General features: G+C 44.8%; 1 long non-coding RNA gene across 1 annotated transcript; it reads left to right on the forward strand.

The window, feature by feature from the left end:
• Positions 1-12,258: 12,258 nt before the first annotated feature.
• On the forward strand, positions 12,259-25,764 carry LOC143842594 (uncharacterized). The gene is made up of 2 exons (XR_013233204.1): positions 12,259-12,316; positions 24,357-25,764. It is a non-coding gene; the product is annotated as an uncharacterized LOC143842594 (long non-coding RNA).
• Positions 25,765-26,370: the final 606 nt, after the last annotated feature.

Below are 26,370 nucleotides of genomic sequence, written 5' to 3' on the forward strand. Positions count from 1 at the left end.
TGACTGATCTCTGAGGTCTGAAGATTCCAGGAAAACTCCAGGCCTCACCTGGAGGTTACCCACCCTACATATATTAAATAATGCCCAAAACAAAAACACAACAGATACTATTATCTGCCCATGAAAGGGAATGCGCCAAAGGTTCATAAAATGAATATGTCACTGTATTTTCTGACCTTTTTGGCAAATTATTATTATTATTATCATTATTAGATTTATTTCCCGCCTCTCCCGATAGGCTCGAGGCGGGTCACAACAACTAATCCCATTAAAATTCCCATTAAAACATCACTCTACTAACATGGCGGCTAAAAATCCCATCCCTCCCCCAATTATTAAGAGGTGAAGAGGAAAGGATAGGGGAGTAGCATACACTCCAACTCCTAGGGGGGGAGCGATGTCCCTGATTTGCTGACCCCAGCCTCAACCATAGACCTGGTGGAAGAGCTCCGTTTTACAAGCCCTGCGGAAAGCTGACAAATCCCGCAGGGCCCGCAGATCACCCGGGAGCTCATTCCACCAGGTAGGGGCCAGGACTGAAAAAGCCCTGGCCCTGGTCGAGGCTAGGCGCGCTTCCTTCGGGCACTGTATGCACAACGGCAAAATCAACTCCTAAAATTATATCAGCCCTATCAGAGAAAGGTGGTAACTTGATGCAAGGGGAAAGAGCCCATATTCAGAAGCAGACTTTTTCATTATTATCACTTGACATGTTTTAGTGCCAAGAGCAAACATTCAAACTGGGTCTGGCGGTGAGCCCTGATTTTCTGCCTGTCTGGAAGCTCTTGAATGCAGAAAGAGTGTCACCAAGTTTACAGATTGGCAGGCCCAAAGATATTTTCCTGGGAGCAATCCCCACTGAATAACATTAGGTTTATTTCTGAGTAGACTTGCTGAGGCTTAGTCCACATATGCCTCTGTCAGCTTTTCATGATTTCCTTTTCCTATGAAGAACAGTCTAGAGACTATTTCCTCTCCCCCATCGGCCTTTCAAACTCAAATGTTACCTTACCCCATCCCTAGGTAAACATTCGTTTCAGGGTAGAGAGCAGGGTATGCAGGTAGGTTTGTTTGATGTAGATGCAGTAGACATGAGCTTTCCCCCTCATTTTTTGAGATAAGTGTCATAAAGTAAACTAATGGTTCCTGTCGAGTCCCTTTATGCGAGGATATAAATCCCTTGCAATTTGACCTCTTTCAGAAATAGATAGAAGGAAAAACACAGCATATAGTTGAAGATTTACGCGAAATCTTGTGTTTTACTGAGATGCGTATCTACTTTAACTTGCTACATGCTCAGCCTTCCAGATAAATGAAATCCCGGATAAAATTTCATTTAATCCAAATTAAAAGGGCAATAAGAATATTTTCAGTTACTCACTGACAAACCAGCAGGAAATTCATATCATATAACTATTTTAATAGTGTTAAGAGCTCAGAAAACATGATTTCTATGGAAGGCTTAATAGATTGAGTACCATGGCAAACCTATGTTGTTATGTGGGCTTTCCCTATATCACTACATGATTCCCCCCCCCCAAAAAAATACCCGCAATACTTCTCAGAAAAGGGAAAGGTTGTTTTCACTTATTTCCATGGTAAATGCTAACTTCCCCTTGTTTTTTTTCCAACTGTAATCCCCCCTCATTAACAGTATCCTATGTATTACAGACTTTTTTACGAGCAATATATGATGAGAAGAGCCATATATTTTCCACAAGTAATATTCCTCAGTATATGAAACCGCTGTTCATATCACTGTTAAGACTTTTCTTATTCAGCTATGTTTGCAAACCCTCGTCTGACTTGCAGCTGACTTAAGTTTATTCTGCTTATCTCATAATGCTTCCAGCTGCTTTTCCTTATAAGTCTGTCCAAGAGATTTCTGTGGAGCGTGTGACAGGCCAATCCCATGCGTGTGTGCTTGAAAGTATCTGAATCTACTAACAGTTTTTCTGGCACCAGAAATAGGAGGAGCTCGTGGAGTACGCAAGATCTGTAGTGTGCATGATTCAGAAGCATATGAATAATATCCTGCAGGGGGCACTGGAGAAGATGCGTATTTTGCATAGTTAGAACAAGAACTTCCTGATATTTTTCTAATGATCTTCACCTGTGCCCTGATTGGTTCAGCTGGAGACTTCCTGCTCCTTTGAACACACTTCCTCCCTGTTTGTCTTCAGAAAAGGACAGAATGAACAAATACAGAACAATTAGCCAGTTAGATCTCTTCTCTCTTCTCTTTCTATACAAAGTTTGTTTTTCTCTTCACAGTAAGACGTTTATTCTTTTAAACAGCCTGCTGCTTCGCAACTCTTTGTATACTTAAACTCTGCCAACAATTATGACCCCGCAAAAGGTTATGCCAGAGGGTATCAATGCGATTCTAAGCAGACTTACACCTTTGTAAGATTTAATTGGGGTTTAGATGTAACTCTGTTTAGGATCACAGTGTATTTGACCTGCATGGACAAAAACAATGGTCCATAGCAGTGGTTCCCAAACCTTTTTGGACTGCTGCTCCCTTGGCTCCCAGGCCACATCCCTAGTGGGCCCTATCCCCCCCCTTCCCTTCCAGACATATGAACACACACCTCTTGCCTGGTGTCTACTGCAAATTTAAAATACATTATGTTGCCTACACTTCTTTTTTTGTTTTGGGGCAGTGGCCTTGTTTTAATCTGGAAAAAATATATAAGCTCTTTGTAAAATTATTTGTAAAAGCCGATTTGGGGCCTCATTGGGGAGAAAGACAGATGGGGAGGGAGAGAGAGGAACAAGCAACCCAGAGGGAGACAATGACAAGCCACCTTGGAACACAAACACAGCAGGAAGCGTTAGACTGCTGCCCCTCTACTGACCCAAAATTCCTCACCGCTCCCCTGGATTCTTCCACTGTCCCCAGGAGGGGCATACCACCCACTTTGGGAACCCCTAGTCTATTGCGAGGAGAAACTGGGCAATATATTACCTCCTCCATCTTGGGCCAATAAAAAAGCTGGTAAAATAAGACCCGGGGAAATGCTCCTAATATTGTAACCTGAACCAAACCTAGGAACAAGGCTGGCATCACATGATAAAAAGTAAATCTGCTGTTTGCCTGATGATAGAAGGGGGGCAGTGAATATTTGCACTGGAAGACCAGCAAGGAGCTATGCCTGACCTTTGTTCCTTGAGTGCCTCCCCATCTGAAGGGGTGGAGAGGATTGTAGAGGAAAAACGATCCAGAGTTAAAAGATTAAACAACCCACTCTGCCCGTCAGTTCCCCCTCTCAGATGCATCTCTTCTCCCCCTTATTGTTACCTGGCAAATAAATGGTATAGGAGTACTGTATTTGCCAGAAGTATTGCAGAGCTCTCACCCAAGTCCCATTTAATTATCTGAGAATTACTTCTGAGTAAACATAGAATCAGCTATTAGGCTGCACACTTCTAATTACATGTTATACTTCTTGCATTGCAACATATTACAAGTTCGGTGCTGGGGAAACTTCTAGACATGGACAGGGCTGATTCGAATGAAGACCACTGTGTATAGGGAGAGGGGGCTTCAGCCTCTCCATGTGTTGTTTCCCCAATCTGAAGCATCACTAGTGGATCCCTATTTGGCCCACTGAGGGTTCCACATGTATCCCTAAACTTCCTCAGGGAGAGAAATAGCTCTTCCCAAAGGCATTTCAGGTTGGAAAAGTATTGAGGGAACTACTACTAATGCACTGTGGTCCTGATCCAAACTGGCCCCACACATGCCTGGTATGAAGTTCCCAGCACAGAATTTAAGAAGTTGCAGATCATAAACTGCACCTGGGTTTGACCACTGTGTGACACAGTGTTGGACTGGATGGGCCATTGACCTGATCGAACATGACTTCTCTGGTGTTCTTATGTTAACTAGGGATGTTCTAGAGCAGTGGTCCCAACCTTCTTATCACCGGGGACCACTCAACGCCGGGGATTACTCACTGGGGACCACTCAACGCCTTTTACTGAGGCCCGGTGGGGGGGGGGGTAGTTTACTCCTCTACTCTCAACCACTGCCCTAACGCTCTCTGATCGATATGGTAATGTTTAAACATCCCTTCAAAATAAGATACAGACACGCCACAACAATGAAGTGTGTTGTAAAGGGCTGGGGGGGGGATGAAGTAAAGGGCAGGGGGGGGGAGAAGGCGTCCTTCAGGGCCCACCTCCAATTAGTCGAAGGACCACATGTGGTCCACGGCCCACAGGTTGGGGATCGCTATTCTAGAGAACAGAACTCCTCTTTCACCCATTTGGGAACCCCAGCTGGAGGAATCAGCTCTTCTCTCTCATGTTACACCCTGTTTCAAGTTAGGTATACTTTTTCAACCATTTGTAACTTTAAATATAGAAGAAGAAGAGGAATTGGCTATTATATGCCACTTTTTCTCTACTAGGAGTCTCAAAGCAGTTTACAATCACCTTCCCTTTCCTCTCCCCACAACAGACACCCTGTGAGGGAGGTGAGGCTGAGAGAGCCCTGATATTACTCAGTCAGAACAGCTCTATCAATACTGTGGCAATAAGCCAAGGTCACCCAGCTGGTTGCATGTGGGGGAGTGCGGAATCAAACCCAGCTCACCAGATAAGAAGTCCATGCTCCTAACCACTACACCAAGCTGCCTCTCAGTATAGATATAAATATATTATATAAATATATAAATGTATTCTATAAGTAGGTAGCTTACTATGAACTGAGTTTGTCCACGGTTTTCATTGTCTTGATATTTCTCATAAGAAGTTAAACAGAATAGGTGTCTCCAGTGATGGCAGAATTGTTTACATGCAAAAAGTTGGCCTGACCTGCAATGCCTTCACTGCCTTCAGCTTCAGCAAATGAATCTTCAAATAAAGAAGGGCTTCCAGAAGCAAGACACAACTACCGGAAATCATTAGTGGGGCTGGGTGGAGGAGAGCTTATGGTGTAATTAAGTGTTCTAGCTTTTGTCTGTAATATCTTTGACAGTTAAATTGCCGTAGAGAATAATATGGGTCTATAATGACAACAGTATGATATGGGGTTATAAGGACCTGATCCATAGCTCCAGACGTACCCATTACAATGATGCAAATAAATGTCCATGATTATATTGTTGATGTTTATGCTGTTCATTTTACCTCACTGATGAAATGCAAAGCACTGGACTCTTCATCCTGTGGCAGGTTAAAGGAGGCACTCTATCAGGAGTCTTGTTTCAGACGTTTCAGAGACAAAATCATTATTCCCAGAATTGTATCAGAGCAAACTTACAGGGTTACAGACTGGAGTCAATGAGCTCAGAAGGGTGCGGCTCTGTTTTGGATGGCACTTCAAGGGACCGAACACTACAATGTCAGGGAAGCACATCGGTCTTAGCATTGAAATGGTGGGCCTGAGACTGCCATTTTTATGCTGGTTTCATGTATGTTTCTTGGAGGGCAACCTCCAGTCTTGGAGGGCAACCCATGTAGCCAAACTAGGCTGCCTTGTGAGGGGCATTGGTGCAGGATAACACACTCGCTTTGCACTCCCTCTGGTCATAGGGCCTCCCACCCATTATTTTGCTGCAAGCCTTGCATTGTTAAATTCTCTATATAGCAGATTGGGACTGAAGCTCCAGTGCAATAATACTGCAATCCTATGCAGAGTTGCCCCAATTTGAGTTCATTGAAATCAATGGATTTAGACTGGAGTAACTTTAGGTAGGATTGGGCCATGGCCAACAAGTGAATTTGTGGCAAAGGTGAGATTTTAACCAGGGACCTCGCAGATCATAGCTTTTTGTATTAGTTTCTGTATCCTTCACACACAGTGGACAAGGGTGGTTTGTTTGCAGTCCATCATTTTGATTTTTCTTACTCTTGGGTTCAAAGGTGAGGCTTGTGGTATACTCTACTTACATGGGTGTGTATCTGCACGTGCATTGTCTGTCCTTCCCCTTTTTTCCTTGATAAGGATGCATTCCCAAGCAAAGAAAGATAACTAAATAAATAAAGGTGTGTGTGGTAGGTAGCTATATATTAGCTCTAGGTCTTTATTTGACACTTCTATTGCTACTCTCATATAGATCACTGCTCAGCCAGAGTGCGATACGGTCCTTAGTAGCCTTTTTCCCCCTGTAAAATACATTGCTTTTCTTTCTTGTTTGTCTTCTAAAACAGTGGTCCCCAAGCTTTTTATCACCGGAGACCGGTCAATGCTTGACAATTTTACTGAAGCCAGGAGGGGGGGGGGTAGTCTTTTGCTGAGGGACGTCGCCGCCATCGCCGCCTGAGCCCCTGCTCCACTCGCTTTCCCGCCGGAGCCCCTGACTTCCTGCCGCCACCCAAAGGTGAGCCATCGGCAGAGTGGCAGGGCAGCCCCCGAGGCAGCAGCTGGAGAGTACAACAAGGAGGAGCCACGGCCCGGTACCAACTGATCAATGGACTGGTACCAGTCCACGAATCGGGCGTTGGGGACCACTGTTCTAAAATATATTTTCTCCAGTCTCTGGATGAAATAACAGTTAAGCAATGTCTTTCCCCCCCTAGAAGCTTCATCTATTTTTTGCAGACACACAAAACTCCAAAGCATGCTATCAACAATGGAATACTGCCTCTTATATCAGGGGTAGCCTTAGTGATTTTGGGCCCTGGGTGAGGCTCCAGGATGGGCAAAAGACTTTGCTGTATTCTCCAGTGTACATAATTTTATATTTCATCATTATGTTTTTGATTAATCCAAACACATTTTTAACTTAATTGTTGCTGAGGATACGCCATCCTCAATGCAAAAGCTAATACTGGGTGACAAGAGCATTCCTAGGCATGTGCAAAGTGTCTTTCCTTCACTATACAATAACTGCTAAGCCCAGTGGTGGACACTTGGAGAGGCTCCAGGCCCAGCCATGGCAGCAGAGCACTGTGGGAGCTGATCTCTGGCTGGCTGCCATAGTGGAACACGCAAGGAGCCATTCTAGGTCCTGCTGTGCGGAAGAATAATCCAGGAGAGCAGCTGGGGCCAGCAGCTCCCAGGTACCATCACTGTTGCTGTAGGGAGGTAGTAGGGCCTGGAGTCATGATGAGGGTATAGGTATATGATTCCCTCCCCCTCATGGGCCTCTTACTTGTCTGAATACTAACACTGATATGTGGCCCCCCTCTGCAGATACCTAAATCTGGGGATTAGGGCCACATGGATGCTATTCCTGCAAATTTGGAGGTCCCCTAGGTGTGTAGAAAAAAATACATGGCGAGGTTAAATCTCCCCCAAAGGACTTCTAGCATCTAGCATCTAGAGGCTGGGAGCCACACTGGGTCCAGCAGCAACAGTAGCATACTATATAGCTCCATGTTGGGCCCAGCAGTGGCTGTGTAGCCCAGAAGCCATGCTGGGTCCAGTGGCAGTGGTGCAGTTTTGGTGGTCCTGGTAGTGGCTGCCAAACAGCTCAGGGGTCCACACTGGGCTCAGAAGGGTAGGGGGAAATGTAATAGGATTATCCCTCTATGAGCTTTGCTTGTTAATTTTTTTATTTCACATTGCCTTTACAATCCCTTGTCAGCATGTTTTCATCATAACATAATCTTAGAAAGGGCACCCCGATCTTTCTCCCTCCTCGGTTAAAATATTGAGCTCATCTATCCATCGTAGTTTAAACATCCACCGCCTTCTTTTTCTTTGCAGAACCAACACTGACAGCAGAGTCCTAAATAGAGTCACAGCCTCCTGAACCCGGGAGTATTCAGAACTGTGCTTTGCAGCTCAGCTCTGCAGCCCACCATGAGGACGTAGAAGAAGCAGACTGGTCTCTGCCGTGGGGAGGAGCTATGACTCAGTGGAAGGGCCTCTGCCTGCAGAAGGTCCAAGGTTCAATCCCCGGCATTTCCGTTAAAGATGAAGTAGTAGGCGATTTGGAAGACCTTGACCCAAGACTTTGGAGGGCTGCTGCCAAGCTGACTAACTACAGGCCTTGATGTACTCATTATCTGATTCTTTACAGGGCAGCTTCATGAGTCTTCATGCGTGTCCATCATGATAGCCTCTGCAGGTTTAAGGAAGGTGGATCCTGAGCTACTTTTCAATTTTTGATGCATTGCACATTCAAATTTAAATTTTTTTGTGATAATACAAATTAAGAATCTACTTGAATTGGCAAATATAATCCAAAACAGACCCTTGTTTGTGTCTCAAGTCACAGATAATTAATGGTGACCACGTGGGGTTTTCAAGGCAAGAGATGTTCAGACGTGGTTCGCCATTGCTTGACTCCATGTCATGAGCCTGGTATTCCTTTGAAGAAGAAGAAGAAGAGTTGGTTCTTATATGCCGCTTTTCCCTACCCGAAGGAGGCTCAAAGCGGCTTACAGTCGCCTTCCCATTCCTCTCCCCACAACAGACACCCTGTGGGGTGGGTGAGGCTGAGAGAGCCCTGCTATGACTGCTCAGTCAGAACAGTTTTATCAGTGCCGTGGCGAGCCCAAGGTCACCCAGCTGGTTGCATGTGGGGGAGCGCAGAATCGAACCCGGCATGCCAGATTAGAAGTCCGCACTCCTAACCACTACACCAAACTGGCTTTGGACAGGGGTAGTCAACCTGTGGTCCTCCAGATGTCCACAGACTCAATTCCCATGAGCCCCTGCCAGCATTTGCTGGCAGGGGCTCATGGGAATTGTAGTCCATGGACATCTGGAGGACCACGGGTTGACTACCCCTGCCTTTGGAGATCTCCCATCCAAATACTAATCAAGGGCCAGCCCTGCTTAGCTTCCAAGATCTGACAAGATGTGCCTAGCCTGGGCTATCCAGCTCAATGCAATAAACTTCCTTGTTTGCTCACAAATAATCCATGCAACATAATATAATAGTGTAATCCAAGATGCCTCCCAACCTTGGATGTTTTTATTAACCAAAGCAGTTACCCTAACTAATTTCATTATCTCCTTAATTGCCCTTAACCAGTCCCATTTACTTGGAATATACTTTTGTCTTCCAAAAACTAGTTAAAACCTGCCTTGGAACCCTTAACAATTAATTAATTAACCACTCTTTGTATATAATTAATTAACCACTTTTTGTACAGATAAATCTAGCACCTTAACGTAATTCAGTTAGCAACAAAAAATATCTCGGGCTTTTTTGGGTAGTTCTACTTCCCTTTAAATCTGTATCATGTTGAGCTTTAAAGCTGCGTTACCTCACCAGGCTGTAACCAAAATCCAGGACTGAAAGTTATTAGAAATAGTTTAGGGAACAATCTGCAGTTCCGTTAATAGGAAATCTAATGGTTTTCAGTTGTAAAGGATTAATAAAAGCATTTCAGCATTACACGCCAGTGCAAATGTCTTTTCCTCCAAATCAAACATGATGCAAACTTGAAAGTGTATATTTTAGGTTTCTATGACAACGTAATATTTTTAGGAAAGGGATGATCTGGGACACCTGATTTCAAAGAGGTATCTGGTCAAGGTTACCATTATCAGAACTAGGGTGCAGCACAGTAGAGAATTTAACACTTCAAAGAATGTAGAGATAAGCAGTGGAAACTCTGATGCGTGAATGGAGTTGTTTCAGTTTGGTTCTGGATAAAATGAAGGTTACCATAAGACAAGATAATCTTTGCATGGAAATGATATTTCAAGACTGATTAAACATGTAGGATTTAATTTCCAAAGAAACAATAAGTTTATTTTGTGAGGTTGTTGTGAGATATGTAAACATCACCAGGACCCATTCCGACAGCACCAAACTGGGCTTTTTGGGTAGGGCAGGTAGCCCCGCCTCTTCCTGGGTCCGTACGGGGGGAGCATTTTACCTGCTAGATCCGGTCCACCTTTGATTTGTACCCTCAGACAAGGCAGCCAGGGTGCCAAGGTTCTTATTTTAAATTTTAAGAATGAGGTATTGCATTAAAATGTAATACCTCATTCCTAAAAATATAAAAAGATGCCCCAGGTGGCTCTGTCATTGTGCGCAGTGTCCCTTCTGGAATGACCTAATCATGACTCCAGATGGGGAGGAGCCAAGCCATGATGGCTCATTTTTTCCCTTCCACATGGCCCTGGTCCATCATAGGCCCCATTGGTGCCCAGGGCAAACAAGAGAATGCAGGTATATCTGCGTTACCTTGCCCTAGAGTAAATGAGGGCCTGAGTCAGACCAGGCCTGGGACAGCCTGGGTTCATTGACAATGTCATTTGGAATTGGGAATGTGCTCTACCACTTGATAAGCAGCAAGGTGGGGCAAATTTCTGGTGCGGAAAAGGTCCAGGTTTGCTAGTCATGTCCAGAGCAGTTAGTTAGGGGAGGTGCAGGTGCTTGATTGCAACCTAGGTAGATCCACACTGGGAATTTGAGTCCAGTAGCACCTTTAAGACCAACAAAGATTTAATCAAGGCGTGAGCTTTTGAGTGCAAGCACCCTTCGTCAGACTATGATCTACCCTTCTCCAAATTTGTATTGGGGGTCTGACGAAGGGTGCTTGCACTCGAAAGCTCATGCCTTGATTAAATCTTTGTTGGTCTTAAAGGTGCTACTGGATTCTGATTTTATTGTGCTACTTCAGACCAACACGGCTACTCATTTGAATCTATCCACTGGGAATTTGATTCACCTTTGCTACTCCTAGGATATTTTCTCCATAAATCTTGTATGTGTCTTACAGATGTAAGGCAGGACTGAACAGAAACTGGCAACAAAACAAGGACTGCCCACTCTGGGGATATAATTCCAGAGCCCGCTATTGAAAACAGCTGCCTTTTCCAAGCAAACTTACCTTGGTAGCCTGGAGATAACTTGAAATTCTCGTGGATCCCTAAGCCTTCAGCTGGAGGTTGGCAACCCTACTGCAACCCCAATGCAAATTTGGAGAAGGGTAGCCATGTTAGTCGGTTGCATCAAAATTAAACTAGAGTTCAGTGGTGCCTTTAAAGATCTCACAGAATGTATGCAAGCAAGAAGGTTTTGTGAATCAGGGCTGGCGTCATCAGGTGCCTGATGTGTGTCACCACAGAGTTTGGAATACTTACGCCCTTCGGCTTCACTGGGTTTTTAAGCAGACTTGATATTGTGGCGAGTTGTAGCTTGATACATGGATTGATGCTGGCATGCATTTCGTGACTACTAAGTAATTTTAATGTTACAGTGTTTTAATGCTTTACATATAGGGGTACAAGTAAAAATTTGTCATCATCACCATTATTTTCATTGACTAGCTTTGTTAATTTCCCTGCCTTCAAACTCCATTGTTCACTTTCATCATATCATCCTATAAATCTTGGTATTCCTGCCAAAATTGCCACTGCCTAAATCCCAAGTATCAATGCCATTAGCTAGAACTAATGGCTGATCCTTTGGGCTGATCCTTTGGGCTGATCCTGCGTTGAGCAGGGGGTTGGACTAGATGGCCTGTATGGCCCCTTCCAACTCTATGATTCTATGATTCTATAACTTCTTTTAAGAACGTTGGCATCCAAATTTGCAGCTCCCTAGGCGAGGTGGTGGAAGGGCACTTGGATTATTGACTGTGCAATTCAGAACAGAGTTGCATCTTTTTAAACTCTCCTACTTTAGTGAACGTTACTCTGTTCAGAGGACTGCCATGTTAGTGTGGGTATAGATGGCTTTAAATGGGGGATTAGGCAGATTCATGGAGGAAAGGTCCATCGATGGCTAGTTGTCATGATAACTGAAGGAAGCCTCCCTCTACAGGCAGGAAACATCAAGGGAAGACCTCTAGGCCCATCCATTGGCCCTCCAAGACAACTGGTTGGCTACTGCAGAACCAGATCCTGGAGTAGATAAACTACTGCTCTGATCTAGCCGTGTTTTTCTTATGCTCTTATGCCTTACATGATTAAGTTCTTATGCCTTACATACAGAGAGCCAGCTTGGTGTAGTGGTTCAGATTGCAGACTTCTATTCTGGTGAGCCAGCTTCATTCCCCGCTCCTCCTCCACGTGCAGCCAGCTGGTTGACCTTGGGCTCGCCACAGCACTGATAAAGCTGTTCTGACCGAACAGTAATATCAGAGCTCTCTCAGCCTCACCTAACTCACAGGGTGTCTGCTGTGGGGAAAGGCAATTGTAAGCTGCTTTGAGACTCCTTTTGGTAGAGAAAAAGCGGCATATAAGAACCAACTGTTCTTCTTTTCTGCAGATTTAGCTGTTATTAAAGGCAAAACAATTTTTGCTTTGATCAGCTGATATCTTCAGCCCATGGCCAGCAAACAAGCGATGCATAACAGGCCAATTAAGCCCAGGTCCAAATAAAGCCAACTGAATGTCAGCAGCCCTTTCTGAGCGAGGTTGCAGCTAACACGAGAGAGAACAACTTCTCAGGTGAGAAAACCACAGCATTTTGCTTGCTTGGTGGCAGCTATGCTTATATATGCTGAGTAGCATTGACCTACTGGCACTTGGTGTAGTATTAAGGAGAATAACTTTTTTTAAAATTATTATTAAGGAGTATCATCCTCTTTTTATTTTAAAAAGCCAGCTGGGCCCAATGACATGGCAACAGTGCTATGTACTCTGTCTCTCTCTTGAAAAGTGTCTGGCTTGAACTGCAAAGTCTTTCATCACAGTCAGCCAAGATGCTTTTGAGCGATGCATGTTGGGACAACACTGGGGTTCTGTGTTGTGTCTCTGGAATGCAGCCCACTCATGCTTCACTGCGCTTTAAACACCATAGAAAAGATGGTTCATAGCAAGGCCAGCTTGTTAATTAGTATATTAACTTAATTTACACCCCCATCTTTCTCCCTAGCGGGGACCCAAAGCAGCCTAACATTGTTCTGATTCATCTCAGCTTTATCCTCACAACAACCCTGTGAGGTAGGCTAGGCTGAAAGTGTGTGACTGACTCAAGGACATCCAGCAAGCTTCCATGGTGGAGTGTAGCTTTGAACCTTGGTCTTCCTGACCCTAGTCTGACACTGTCTAACCCAGGGGTAGTCGAACTGCGGCTCTCCAGATGTCCATGGACTACAATTCCCATGAGCCCCTGCCAGCGAATGCTGGCAGGGGCTTATGGGAATTGTAGTCCGTGAACATCTGGAGGGCTGCAGTTGGACTACCCCTGGTCTAACCACTACACTGCACTGACTCTCCCAGTGGCCCTGTTCTGACCACTGGAAAATAGCTATGAGGCTTGCACAGAGGCTGGGAGAAACCAAAGTCCTTTATTAATCGTTATGAAACAGATCTGAAAAGATAGATTCAGGTGTGTAGCTTTGTTTGTCTGAAGTAGCAGAAAAAACCGTGCACCCAACAGCACCTGTAAGACCAACACGAAAGCTCACACCTTGAATAAAAGTTGATCTTACAGTTGTCTTTGGACTCACATTTAGATCTGAAAAGAAGGAGCCTGTGGGAACCTCATTGTCTTTTAAGAAGGATTCCAATTACAGCGTTTAAACATATCTGCCTTTTTAAAACTCTTCTCAACCTGGGGTTTACAGAAAGGATCAGCACTATGAGAAATGTAGACAAAAATTCTCATTATGACTTCAAATAACAGATGTTGTGATATTTTTGTATTTCATCAGTGGAACTTAAAAATCTCACCTGGCCTTCCTGGGATCTTAGGATTGCATGATGTGCAACTCTTCTTCCATTTTAGCCTGTAGAGGAGGTGAGAGAGGCTGCTGTAAAATGTCCTTCATGGCAGAGGGACTCTGTCCCTCCAGCCCCAGACTAGCTCTCCAACCATGTATCAGCCTTGTGTGCCTCCTACCTAGCAGCTTATTGTAACATCATGATGCAAAACGTTTCTGCAAAGGGAGGCATTTATAACTAAGTCACAAGGGGCTTGATGGTAGGGTCACCAACCTCCCAGCGATGGCTAGAGTGCTTCTGCTATCACAGGCAACAGAGATCAGGTCATCTGGAGAAAATGGCCACTTTGGAAGGTGGATTCAGTGGCATTATATCCCATTATTCCCAACCCTCAGCCTCCACTCCCAAAACCCAGAGCTGGCAACCCTACCTGAAGACCTCACAATATTATCATTGGTTTCCAGGCAACAGAGATCATTTCCCCTGGAGAAGATGGCTACTTTGGAAGGTGGACTCCATGGCATTGTACCCTGTTAAGGTCCCTCCTGTCCCTCAACCCTGCCCTACCCAGACTTTGCCTCCCCAAACTCCTTGTACTTCCCCACCCATCTCAGTATAGGGGACCTTTTCCACACCAGGAATCCAGCCTGGCGCAGAGTTCGTCTGGTTGCAGGGCTAATTTCCACTTCTGGACAACATCAGGGCAAATGAGGGCCTGCATCGGGCCAGGCCTGGGACCGCTCCGGACTGGCACCAACATGGTTCAGAATTGGAAATTAGCCCTGCTAACAGTCGAGCGCTGCACTGGGCTGGATTCCTGGTGCAGAAAAGGTTGGGGTGGATTAACCATTTAACTTACTGGAGAAGTTCCTCATGGGCCACTTCTGGCAGGCAGAAGCAAACAGAGCCAAGCTCTGCTTCACCCTGGGCTACTGAGCCTGTGTGCTTCAGGGCCATTTTGTATTCCCAGTCCATGTCTATTCACTGTCCTCCTCACACTTTTCCAGCATGTTCACTGAGGCCTTTATCCACCATTCTTAGGAAGGTCTGAAAAATGACTCCTCGTAGCTTGTGTTCCTTATCATCCCCCTAAGGAAGCAGGGTTGTTCTGGGGCTTTGGCCTGACCGGTCAGTTTGTACCTCACAGATTCTACAGTATCCTTATTTATGGGTTTCCTGCCACTCATCACCATGTATCAGAATCAATTTACAGAGTAGCGTAAATAGAACAGGCCGCAAACTTGGACCGGAATTACGCAACGAGCCTCCATTTGCGGAATGTTTCAAGAGCATTTCAACAAGTTATCCTGTTTCGCAGAGAGACAGCAGAGAGGTATGATTCAAAAGGCTTCAAAACTTTTCACCAAGACCCGGAAGGGGGGACGGCAGGAATCTCTCCCTTATCAATTTGGTAACTTTGAATCTCTGTAAGGGACAGCACAGCAAGAGCTTGCAGCACATTTAAGGTGTGAGATGAAGCAAGAGACAACCAAGGTCCATTCAGATAACCTTAACATAGGCCCGAAATAGGCTCACCCAGTTACCGTTTCTGACTCTGTCAGACTTGAGGCCAACCTCAGTTTATGCGGAGTCCTGGGTAAATTTTCTTAGATGTCGATTGGTTGCTTTTAATTTTAAAAAAATCTGGGAGACTAGGAACATGAGTGGACAGAGGGTACTTAACCCTTTGATTGTCAGCTGCATTTCCTTGCAAAAATTGCCTCGTTCAGACAGAATGTGTGAAACGGCCTTATATGAAAATGAACAGTGGTTGAGTAAGGTTGCTACTGTCTGCTCTGAGTGGCAGGGGCTCTCCGGGGTCTCAGACGGAGGAATCTCAAGTAACGAACAGACTGCTCACTCCTTTAACAAAAGATGCCAGGAATTGAGTCCTGGAGCTTCTGCATAAGCAGACACCCTGCCACTTAACCATGGCCCCTGCTTTTATCTCATAAGTAAATTACATGGAAATTTATGCACTGTTAAATATAGGTGCCTCTGTGGCTCCTCACCTGAAGAGCTTGGATGCTCTGAGGGAGTTTGTGGTTGTGGTACTTACAGAGGGAGAAGTAGAGATGCCAGCCTTCAGGTGGGACCTGGGCATACCCCTTAATTACAGCTCATCTCTCAACTACAGAGATTAGTTTATTTGTAATCTCAGGGTGGGGGAAGGGGGACAATAAATCTCTGTATTTATAGGCGATGCAGAATACAACTTCTTTATTGCGACCTAACTCAACTAACAAATTCGGGGGGTGGGGTTTCCCTCCATTCCAAATCAGGTTCCAGTTAAGTCTTTGCAATCCGTTTTACTACAAGTTCCACTGGGGAAAATGGGTGCTTTGAACGGTGGACTCAATGGCATCATACCCCACGGAGGTCCTTCTCAGGCTCCATCCCCCAGATCTCCAGGAGCTTCCCAGCCTGGCAGCACTGGTGTGAAGGACTCATGGGAACAGAAGAGCAAAGTCACTATTTCTGCAAGTATCTTGTCATCTTCTAAGGCTAAACAGCATATCATGCAGGGTACACGTAGGGTTAACTACAGACATGGGGGAGGAAGGGAAGGGCCTCTCCCTTTAATAGAAGCTTAATGGGATGATATTTACAGACCTGTAGCACTGGAACCAGTTTAAGGATTTGTGAGGTATTAGCCAGTTTCAAGATTTGCAGGACTGTAACTGCAGACCCCCCTGCCCAGGGATAGTTGGAACTTTGGAAGTAATTGAAATCTTTACTTTGCTGAAAACATTTCTCAAACCTTTCTCAAGCACAATGCCCAATATATAAGGGGAGCTTCACACTTGTACAGTTTGTGGTTCACACATAGAAACATAGACTCATAGAGTTGGAAGAGACTTCATGGATCATCTAGTCCAACCCCCTGCACTATGCAAGACACTCACATCTCTGTCGCTCATCTACTGTAACCTGCCACCCCTTTGCCTTCACAGAATCAGCCTCTCCATCAGATGGCTATCTAGCCTCTGTTTAAAAATTTCCAAAGATGGAGAACCCAACACCTCCCGAGGAAGCCCGTTCCACTGAGAAACCACTCAAACTGTCAGGAACTTCTTCCTGATGTTTAGACAGAATTTCTTTTGAATTAATTTCATCCCATTGGGTCTGGTCCATCCCTCTGGGGCAAGAGAGAACAACTCTGCTCCATTCTCTATATGGCAGCCTTTTAAATACTGACAGATGGTTATCAAATGCCCTCTCAGTCGTCTCCTCTCTAGGCACACATGCTCAATGAGCAAAGTGCATGCCCAGTTATTAACACAGCATGCCTATCACCCTTTTTTCATTTAGGCTGTCCACAAGCCATGGAAGTATAAAGGTCCCCTAACCATGCAGCATTGCAAGGGCCCTGGAACTGCGGGACCTATAGCATGTGCTACATGTGTCAGTAGAATAAATCACTTTTGGATGTTTGCCAGTTGATTATATGTCATGAAAAGCTTCAACTCCTAATCTGCACACACTAAACATCTATTAAAGAGACAGGATATTTTCCTCCATGCCTGTTGGTACAGTCACAGAATCCTGCAGAGCATCCAGACTCTTAAGATGAGCAGGCATGGAGTCTACCTGCTTGCACGTGCCTTTCACATCAGAGTTGTATCCTTAACAGAACAGGAGATTAAAAGGGGTTTTTTTTGCCTTTTTGCTCTTCTGATGGGCAAAGCAGTTGGTCTAGTCAATTTCAAATGAGATGAAATACAAAGCAGGAAATGCATTCAATCTTGATGCTTCCTGAAAGGAAGTTGCAAGTGTGAGCGAAGAACCCAGCAGGACATAGAAACAGGGGAAGGGGTTTGAAGAGCAAGATTTGGTGTGAAACTCACTTTAATAAGCATGCACATGCCATTTATGCCTTCCAGTTTCTTACACTACACAAAAAAAGGACATCCTTCTGATGCATTAGGCAGGCAATGGCTTAGGGGTTATTTCAGCTGCCAATTTTGGAGGGTTTGTTGGGGGGCAGTTATTGGGGTTATTGATCCATGAAGTTTTATTATTGCATGCTGCCACGAGTCCCTGGAGAGTGGCGGGATATCAATCCAACAATAAATAAGCTCCAAAATATGCATGCCAGTTCCGCTTTCTAAAGTTTTCCGTGTTTATCTGGCAAGCTGTGCCACTTGCTTGGCACATCACCATCCCTTTTACTTGAGAGCAGAATCTCTTAATTTTTCCAGTGAAAACAACACATTTTTGACAGATAAACATGAAAGTCCGAGGAAGAGTGCTTGCAATCGAAAGCTCATGCCTTGAATAGATCTTTGTTGGTCTTAAAGGTTCCACTGGACTCTGATTTTGTTTTGTTGTGCTGCTTCAGACCAACACGGCTACCCACTTGAGTCTGAAGTCCTGTTAACTTTTACATGGGATGGGATGAAAAAACCAAGAAGAGACTGCATGCCTTCCCCCACTACGGCGAAAACTCTGGTCAATGCTGGTAGCATGCCAAGAAGATGCTGCAGAGCTAGGGCAATTGCTGAAGAGGGCAATCAGGATGACTAAGGGACTGGATCACCTTTCCAATGAAGAAATTGAGCCTGGGACTCAGTTTTTGGAAGAAGAAGAAGAAGAAGAAGAAGAGGAAGAGGAAGAGGAAGAGGAAGAAGAAGAGGAAGAAGAAGAAGAAGAGTTGGTTCTTATATGCCTCTTTTCTCTACTCGAAGGAGTCTCAAAGTGGCTTACAGTCGCCTTCCCTTTCCTCCCCCCACAACAGACACCCTGTGAGGTAGGTGAGGATGAGAAGAGCCCTGATGTTACTGCCCAGTCAGGACAGTTTTATCAGTGCTATGGCAAGCCCAAGGTCACCCAGCTGGCTGCATGTGGGGGAGCGCAGAATCGAACCTGGCATGCCAGATTAGAAGTCCGCACTCCTAACCACTACACCAAACTGGCTCTCCAAAAGGAGAGCAATGATCTGAAATTATGCATGGGTTCTCAAAAGTGGCCACAGAGACCTTCTCCCCCTTCTCCTATGATACCAGAACTTGGAGGCACTCAATGAAGCTGATAGATAATAGATTCAGGGTGGAGAGAAGGAAATGCTTCTTTACTGAATGAGCAATCCAGTTGTGGCATTCATAGCCAGTGGGCACAGTCATGGCCATAGGCATAAATGGCCTTCAAAGGGGTTAGACCAGGCTTTCTCCATCAGAGTTCCTTCACGGCTGGGAGTTAATTTTTATATTGTTTTGAAATTTGTTAAATATTTATCGGGTGATATGACCATGTACGGTCATGTTGACTTCCTCCAACATGGCCAGTGATGAGCCTGAAGGGGGGGGGGCAAGGGGAGGAGTCCCAGGTGGGCTTCCCAACCCCATTCTGCAGGATCACACCACTTCTGGGGTTTCTCAAAGGCTGAGGAATGTTTCAGAGGTTTCTCAATGGTAAAAAAGCTGAGAAATGGTGGGGTAGACAGATTCATGGAGGTCCATTAGTGGGCTATTAGTCATGATGACTGTGATGAAATCCTCCCCTGCCCTGCCCTTCTAGGCAATTTCAAAACATCCCCTGGGAAGCAGGTCTTTTCCCTCTAAGCCAGGGGTAGTTAAACTGAGGTCCTCCAGATGTCCATGGACTACAATTCCCATGAGCCCCAGCCAGCGAATTGTAGTCCATGGACATCTGAAGGGCCGCACTTTAACTACCCCTGCTCTAACCTTTGGGAGAGGGGCAATGTTAGTCCACTTGCTCATCTCCATTTTAATGCAAATTGGGCTAACCAGGAAGCAGGTATCTGGGAGGGGGGCAGGATAGATCTTCTTCTCATTCCCTGGCTCTTTAGGGCAGCTTGTGAGCCACCCTGTGAAATGGGATGCTGGGTGAGGTGGATCATTAGCCCAATCCAGCAGAGCACTTCTTACGTTATGTTATCCACTAATAAGCCCTATTGATGTGGGAAAGGAGCAGACACATTTATTTATTTATTATAATCCATGGTTCCTCTATATATTTGTGAAACAGCCTGGGGGATGGAACATGTCCGGCCGTCCAAGTTGGAATAGGGCCAATCAGGGTGCTGGCTGCACCCTGATTGGTCCTGTCCCTACAGCTCCCGCCCTCTGTCCCTGGACTCTAGCCTCTTTGCTCTCAGACATACCTCAATGCCTGGAGCCAGCAGCAGGTAAGGGGAGAGGGCCCTGGGCACAGGGCCGTGGTGGTGGAGGGCCTCTTGGCCTGCTAAGCAGGGCCCGCTAACGAGAGCCTCCCAGCCTGTTGACTGCCTGCTAAGGAGCTCTGTCCCAGGCCTGCTAACGAGCTGGCCATCCCCCCACCCGCCCCACTTGATCCAGCTGCGAGCTGCGGCCCAAAGCCACCTTAAGCTGCCTGGTGGGACCGTCTCATGGCCCATTCTTAGGAATGGGCTTTGAAGCTAGTATTTATATAATGCCCTCGCTGAAGGCTCAGGGCGGTTCACATAAAATAGAAACAATACAGATAACTTAGTTTAACGATACAGTGATAATGTCAAGCAACATAGCAGAACAATAGAATAATATGGAGAACATTACGTAAATTAGCACATACTGATAGCCCAGTGGGTTGGGCGGAGCTGTTGTGGGTGCCATAGGAGGGAGGCTCAGGGGGAGGGCCCCAAGGGAAGTGGTGGTTCAGGTCAACCTCAATCAAATGCCTGGTGGAGGAGCTTCCTTTTGCAAGCCCTGCAGAACTGTTCAAGTTTTAATAGTCCCACATGACGTGAGGAGGGTCATGACTTTTCTCTCTCTTCCATCCTGTAACTCAAGGGTTTCTGAAAGATCTTCATCCATGAAGGGATCAGAGCTAGTCTTGCTTAGTCTCAGCAAAACTGCTGTACCACAAGCCTAGCAATCACAAACCAGGTGCATGTCACATCTGTATGTCCATGTCCGACTAAACTGCACAGCGATATTCAGCTTCCTTGTTAAATCCTTTGGAACAATGAGCTCACCTCTTAAATCTTTTTTGCAGCAAACTGTTCCTCTGTTTGTGGTGGCATAGTGTACCGAACCCATTGTGCAGTTTGGCCTATAAGGAATAGGTATCAAGGATGCCTTATTTTTCTGTAGGGTGTGTGAAATTGAACTGGGCTGCTTTTATCATCTGAATGACATGACCTTGCAAACACTACAATTTCCCTATTCTGGACACTTAGGAGAAATTCTTTATCAGGCTTCATAGCAAATGCTGTGAAAAGCAGTTTCTTTGTTTGATTTGCTTGCCACTATGCCCATCCTGTGCACTTCTTGACCTCATAAGGCAAATGTGGGTATTTCCTCTGTTTAATGTTGAGGAACATGTTGAATATGTCCCTGCATTTCTAGTTAGTGTAATCAAGACAGGTACCCATGCTAGTCTGTCTGTAGCAGTAGAAAAGATCAAGAGTCTAACAAAATCGAAGCTCATACCCTGCCATGAATATTGTTTGTCTTTACGCTGCTATTGGACTCTTCCTCTTTTCTTTTCTACTAGTTAGTGCAATGTAGGTGTTCTAGCTGTCTCCTGCCTGACCATGTAATATGTAACTCACAGTCAGTAGGTTCAAAAGGGTATATCTCTGCTTCAGATGGTGCTCTGAAAAGTCTCACGATACAGTTAAGCTAACTCCTCAGCAATTTGCAGGACTTAATTTTTGTCTGACCAGTCCTATAGAGCAGGGGTAGTCAACATGCGACCCGCCAGATGTCCATGGACTACAATTCCCATAAGCCCCTGCCAGCGTTTGCTATAGAGTCACGATTTTCAGGTTACATTTCCAGAAATTTTAATTACTTATCAACACACATTTACTGTTAAAAAATCTCGGCTTGGAAACTTAACCCACACCATCATCAGTAATATTGACCCATCTTTTATACAAGGCAAAAATTAGTTCTCACTACCGCATCCTTCATAGGAGCACCCTGTGTGTTTTCTGTTTCACTCTGTGATTGCTTCCTATAAGCATTGGCAACAGTTCCAAACAGCAGGATTATAGTTAACAACCCTCTTTAATGATGCATGTCCTAAGAAATCCTACTCAGTTTCTATTGTGTGGAAAGACAAAGGTTGTAGAAGGGAAGTAACCCCTCCTCTCACTGTGTATCTTAAATCAGGAAAAGCAAATATGAATCTTAACATACACGCAAGGAGCAGATAAGAGAATGTTATTTTCCTAGTGATTCAGCCAGCTATTGAATCACAAAGGACGCCATTTGATTTCTTCATGCGTAGCTAAATATACAGAATACTTATAAAAAGATCTGTTTGGTATTGACATTCATTGCGCAGTTGGCCCTACCTAGAGATACTGAAAGTATCTGGTATGTGTGTATGGGGGCGGGGAATGGGACATTATACATCAAGTTTCTTGGCCTTGACAGTATGCACGTTTCCAACATTAACAGGTCTCTTTGTCAGAGAAAACAGAAAATGAGCTAGTAGGCAAGCATCCAAGTTATACAGGATTTCTCACCAGGTAAAATGGAAAAGTAAATTCTTCTTGGCTATATAGCATAGGAACATAAAACTAATCTTGTCAGATCAGATTGAGAGCTCAACAGTGGCAAGTGTAACATAAGCAGTATGACAGTGCAACTATTTTAGCCAACAAAAAAATCGCAGAAGGCCCAGTCTAGTTCAAACCTGCATATTTTAAATTCCCATTGATGGAAATAGGAGACAATTGGTCACTTAACTTTCCTCCTGAAATCAGTGGTATGTAAAAGTTGTAACTATATGCATATTTTGCTTGGCAGTAAATTCCCACTGAACGGATTGGAGCTTACTTTTGGGTGAGTGTGCACAGGGTTGGAAATGTGGCCTGCTGCAGGGATTGAGTCCGGGTGAGGCTGAGGGTGTGAGCTGCAGGGATCACTCCTCTCTGGCTCCAACAGCAGGGTTGCCAGCTCTGGGTCAAGAAATACCTGGAGATTTAGGGGGTGCAACTTCAGAAGGTCAGGGTTTGGGGAGGGGAGGAACTTCAATCAGGTATAATTTCATAGAGTCCCTCTTCTCCAGGTGAACTGGTCTCTGCTGCCTGGGGATTAGTTGTAATACAAGGCAAAGAAAAAGAGGAGTTGGTTTTTGTACCCCGCCCTTTGCTACTCAAAGGAGTCTCAAAGCAGCTTACAATCACCTTCCCTTCCTCTCCCCACAACAAACACTCTGTGAGGTAGGTGGAGCTGAAGGAGCTCTGAGACAACTGCCTGGCCAAAACAGCTCTAACAGGACTATAACTAGCCCAAGGTCACCCAGCTGGCTGCATGTGGAGGAGTGGGGAATCAAACCCACCTCACCAGATTAGAAGCTCCCACTCTCAAACACTACCCCAAGCAGGAATCATAGAATCATAGAATCATAGAGTTGGAAGGGGCCATGCAGGCCATCTAGTCCAACCCCCTGCTCAACGCAGGATTAGCCCTAAGCATCCTAAAGCATCCAAGAAAAGTGTGTATCCAACCTTTGCTTGAAGACTTCCAGTGAGGGGGAGCTCACCACCTCCTTAGGCAGCCTATTCCACTGCTGAACGACTCTGACTGAGAAAAACTTTTTCCTGATATCTAGCCTATATCGTTGTACTTGAAGGAAATCACACCAAGGTTGGTAACTCTAAAACTAAGTGGCAGTGGAATCCTAAACCAAAATTAACACTGTTCTAAATCCACTAGAAGGTTGTATCACTGTTTAAGATCGTGCTGCAAATGATTTAATCACAGTGGATATAAAATCAGGGTAGAATTAACTGACCACAATAGAAGCTTATTGAAGAGATCCAAGGCCAGAACAATAAATTATGCTGAAATGCAACAGGCAGCTTCCTCTGGGTGTGAAAAATTCCATTGTTGGCTTGCATTAAGTAGGAATGCATGATCCAATCACAGCTGATACAAGGTCAAGGCTGAATTAACCGTTCACAAAGTTTTTTGGACCGATACAAGGCCAGAGCAATGAATCATGCAGAGATGCAACAAGGGGCCTCCTTCGTGGAAGGGTACTTTGGTTTCGCAAGAGCCTTGAGTCATTTGGTTATTTCTTGCAGTAGCATGCCAGTGTGTTCCACCATGCACGCCGAGAATTATGGACTTTGCTAGGGGGGGGGGGGGTCACAAAGTAGTTTGTGAACATGTGGGCTTTGTGCCTAGTATTCGTATTTTATAGCTGAAAGGATCTAGTGCTGAATGTCTTTGTTCAAGCAAAACAGACGTTAAAGGTACAGGCTTCAGTCTTCATCTCATCACAACCAACTGGCTAACTACAGGTGAAGACATATATACACATTTTGTGAATTCCCATGATTCTTTCTCCCCAGCAATTGCTTAAAAGAGGAACTGTTTAATTCTATGCTGAAAATTGCAACCTAAAGCAACCAGTGTGATGTAACAGTGGTTCTTCTTCATCTGAAGGCAAACAGGGAGGAAGTGTGATCAAAGGAGCAGGAAGTCTCCAGCTGAGCCGATCAGGAGGAAATTATTTGAAAATACTAGGAAGTTCCCAATCTAACTATGCTAAGTACACATTTCCTTCAATGCCCCCTGTAGGATATTCTTCATATCCTTTTGAATCATGCACACTACAAATCTTGCATATTCCAACACAAATGCTGGATTAAGATCTGGAAGACTTGGGTCTAAATCTTCCGCCATCAAAACTGGGCAGATGTCCTTGGGCAAATCACACCCTCTCAACCTAACCTGCCTCACAGGGCTCCTGTAAAGATAAAATGATGATGAGGAGACTGTTGTAAGTCACTTTGTGTTTCCACTGGGAAGAAAGGGAGGATATAACAAAGTAAAAAGGTAAAATAAACATCCTAACCATCTCCCCGTTTAAACTGCAGGCTTGTCATCTTCATTCTGGTTTTAAAAATCATCAGAGGAACAAATCAAGAGATGATGAAGTGAATGTCTCGGTCACCTGAAGTACCTTGGGAGCTACCACCTCTCACTCAAAATGTCCATGTTGCAGAATCCAGAGAACTTTCTCCAAAAACAATAACTACCCCCAAAAGACATTATGTTCAAGAATAGGCCAGCCTCATGGAAAGGCAAACATGCCGAACAAAAGTAGAGTTATCTCAAGAGGACTTGCTCAGGGGGAATTCCCAGGGGATTGTGCTTCTGACATCCTGGTGTTTTTGTGTGTTTTTTTAAATGACAATGAAACATTGCCAGGCTGAGATGTTAATTATGCCAGCCTTGAATACTTACGCACTTGGGTTACAAGCTGAAGCAAACAATGTTCTGCTGATCACTTTTGTTTTGGCCCTTCAAGGATGACAGAGGCAGAAGAATGGTGCCTCCTTTGGAATCTGCTGCTTGAAGCAACTGCTTCGCATTGCTTGGTGGTGAGGCAGGCCGTGCAAAAGACGAATCAGAAGCAGAATAGCTAAAAATATGTCAAATGCTATGAAACCACTTTTTGCCTCGCTTGCAAAAGGATGCGGGCGCATATGTCACTTTGGCAGAGAAGTAGTCAGGCTCCGATTAAAAAAAAAAAAACACAAACCAAACCCGACAACCGCACAGAGGAAGGATACAGTCTTTTCAAATCAGACAATAGTATATATTTGCACTGGCAGTTACTCACATGGACACGGATATGCAGCGTTATCTGCAATGTACATTATGACTAATTTATTTCAAAAGCAGTTTCGTTGCAATCTCTGTAGTATAAGAATTTTTGGCTTGCCTTCATCCCATTGCATAATTTATAGATGACATCACCATACCAAGGAAAGGTTAGATGAAGAAGGGGGGGGAATATGCTTCCCAAGTTGCTAACTCTTTTAACACTGAAAATTGCCACTTGAACAATGAAGAGTATATGGCGAGAGCAAAACTGTATCATACTGTAGTTGCAAGGAGGAGGGGAGGGTTCTCTCACAGCTGGGGGACAGGAAGGGGGACAAAAAGGGAGACTGGAAGGACAGATGACCATTTACGAAGTTGGAACTCAGCGTGGGTGTGCGCGTAAGTGCTAGCAATGTCAGTTAAGAACCCTGCTGGATCAAAGCAAAGACCCATCTAATCCATCATGCTCAGTGGCCAGCTAGATGCTTCTAGGAAGTTCAAAAGCAGTGTATGAAAGAATAAATCCTTCCCTGCAGTCATGTCCTCCCACACTAAATCTGGTGTTCAGCCATATACAAATTTCAAAGACCACGGTTCAATTTGTTGGCAAATTTAATTTTGCAAAGAGGAGCAGAGTACTAGGCTGTTTAAAATTATAAAATTGTTCTCTTTCTCTCTGTCTGTCTGTCTCTCAATCACATTTATATACCGCCCTCCCCTGGGGCTCAGGGCGGTTTACATGAAACATGGGGGAACAGGAACATAGGGACAATACAGGGTAACTCAGTAACCGTTTCAGACGAATAACAATAGCAATAACAGAGAGAATAGTGATTAAAAACCTGAACATTTTGCTTGGTCGGTTTAGGGCGTTTGATTAATGGGGAGGGAGATCCAGGGGGCCAGTAGAACAAACTTTGCGTAGAAAAAGGAGGGGAGAGAGGTTCCTACCTTCCTCTCTAACTCTTGCTCTTGCCTGCAGTCGTTCTTTTGATCTGGAGGCAGGCAGAGAGGAAGTGTGCTCAAAGGAGCAGGAAGTCTCCAGTGAGCTGATCAGGACACTTGAGGAGAGTATTTGAAAAATTCTAACTATGCTAAATATGCATCTCCTCCAATGCCCCCTGTAGGACACCTTCATATTCTGTTCAGTCATGCACAGTCTAACACCATGTAGGTGTAATGGCTGTAATTTCCTGTCCAAAGTCTGAATCGCATCCCATCAGAAATCCAGGGAATAGCATGTTCACAGCAATAATAAACAAACATTAATTCTTACTTCCG

The sequence above is a fragment of the Paroedura picta genome, chromosome 8 (genome assembly GCF_049243985.1).
Source record: "Paroedura picta isolate Pp20150507F chromosome 8, Ppicta_v3.0, whole genome shotgun sequence".
Lineage (NCBI taxonomy): Eukaryota > Metazoa > Chordata > Lepidosauria > Squamata > Gekkonidae > Paroedura > Paroedura picta.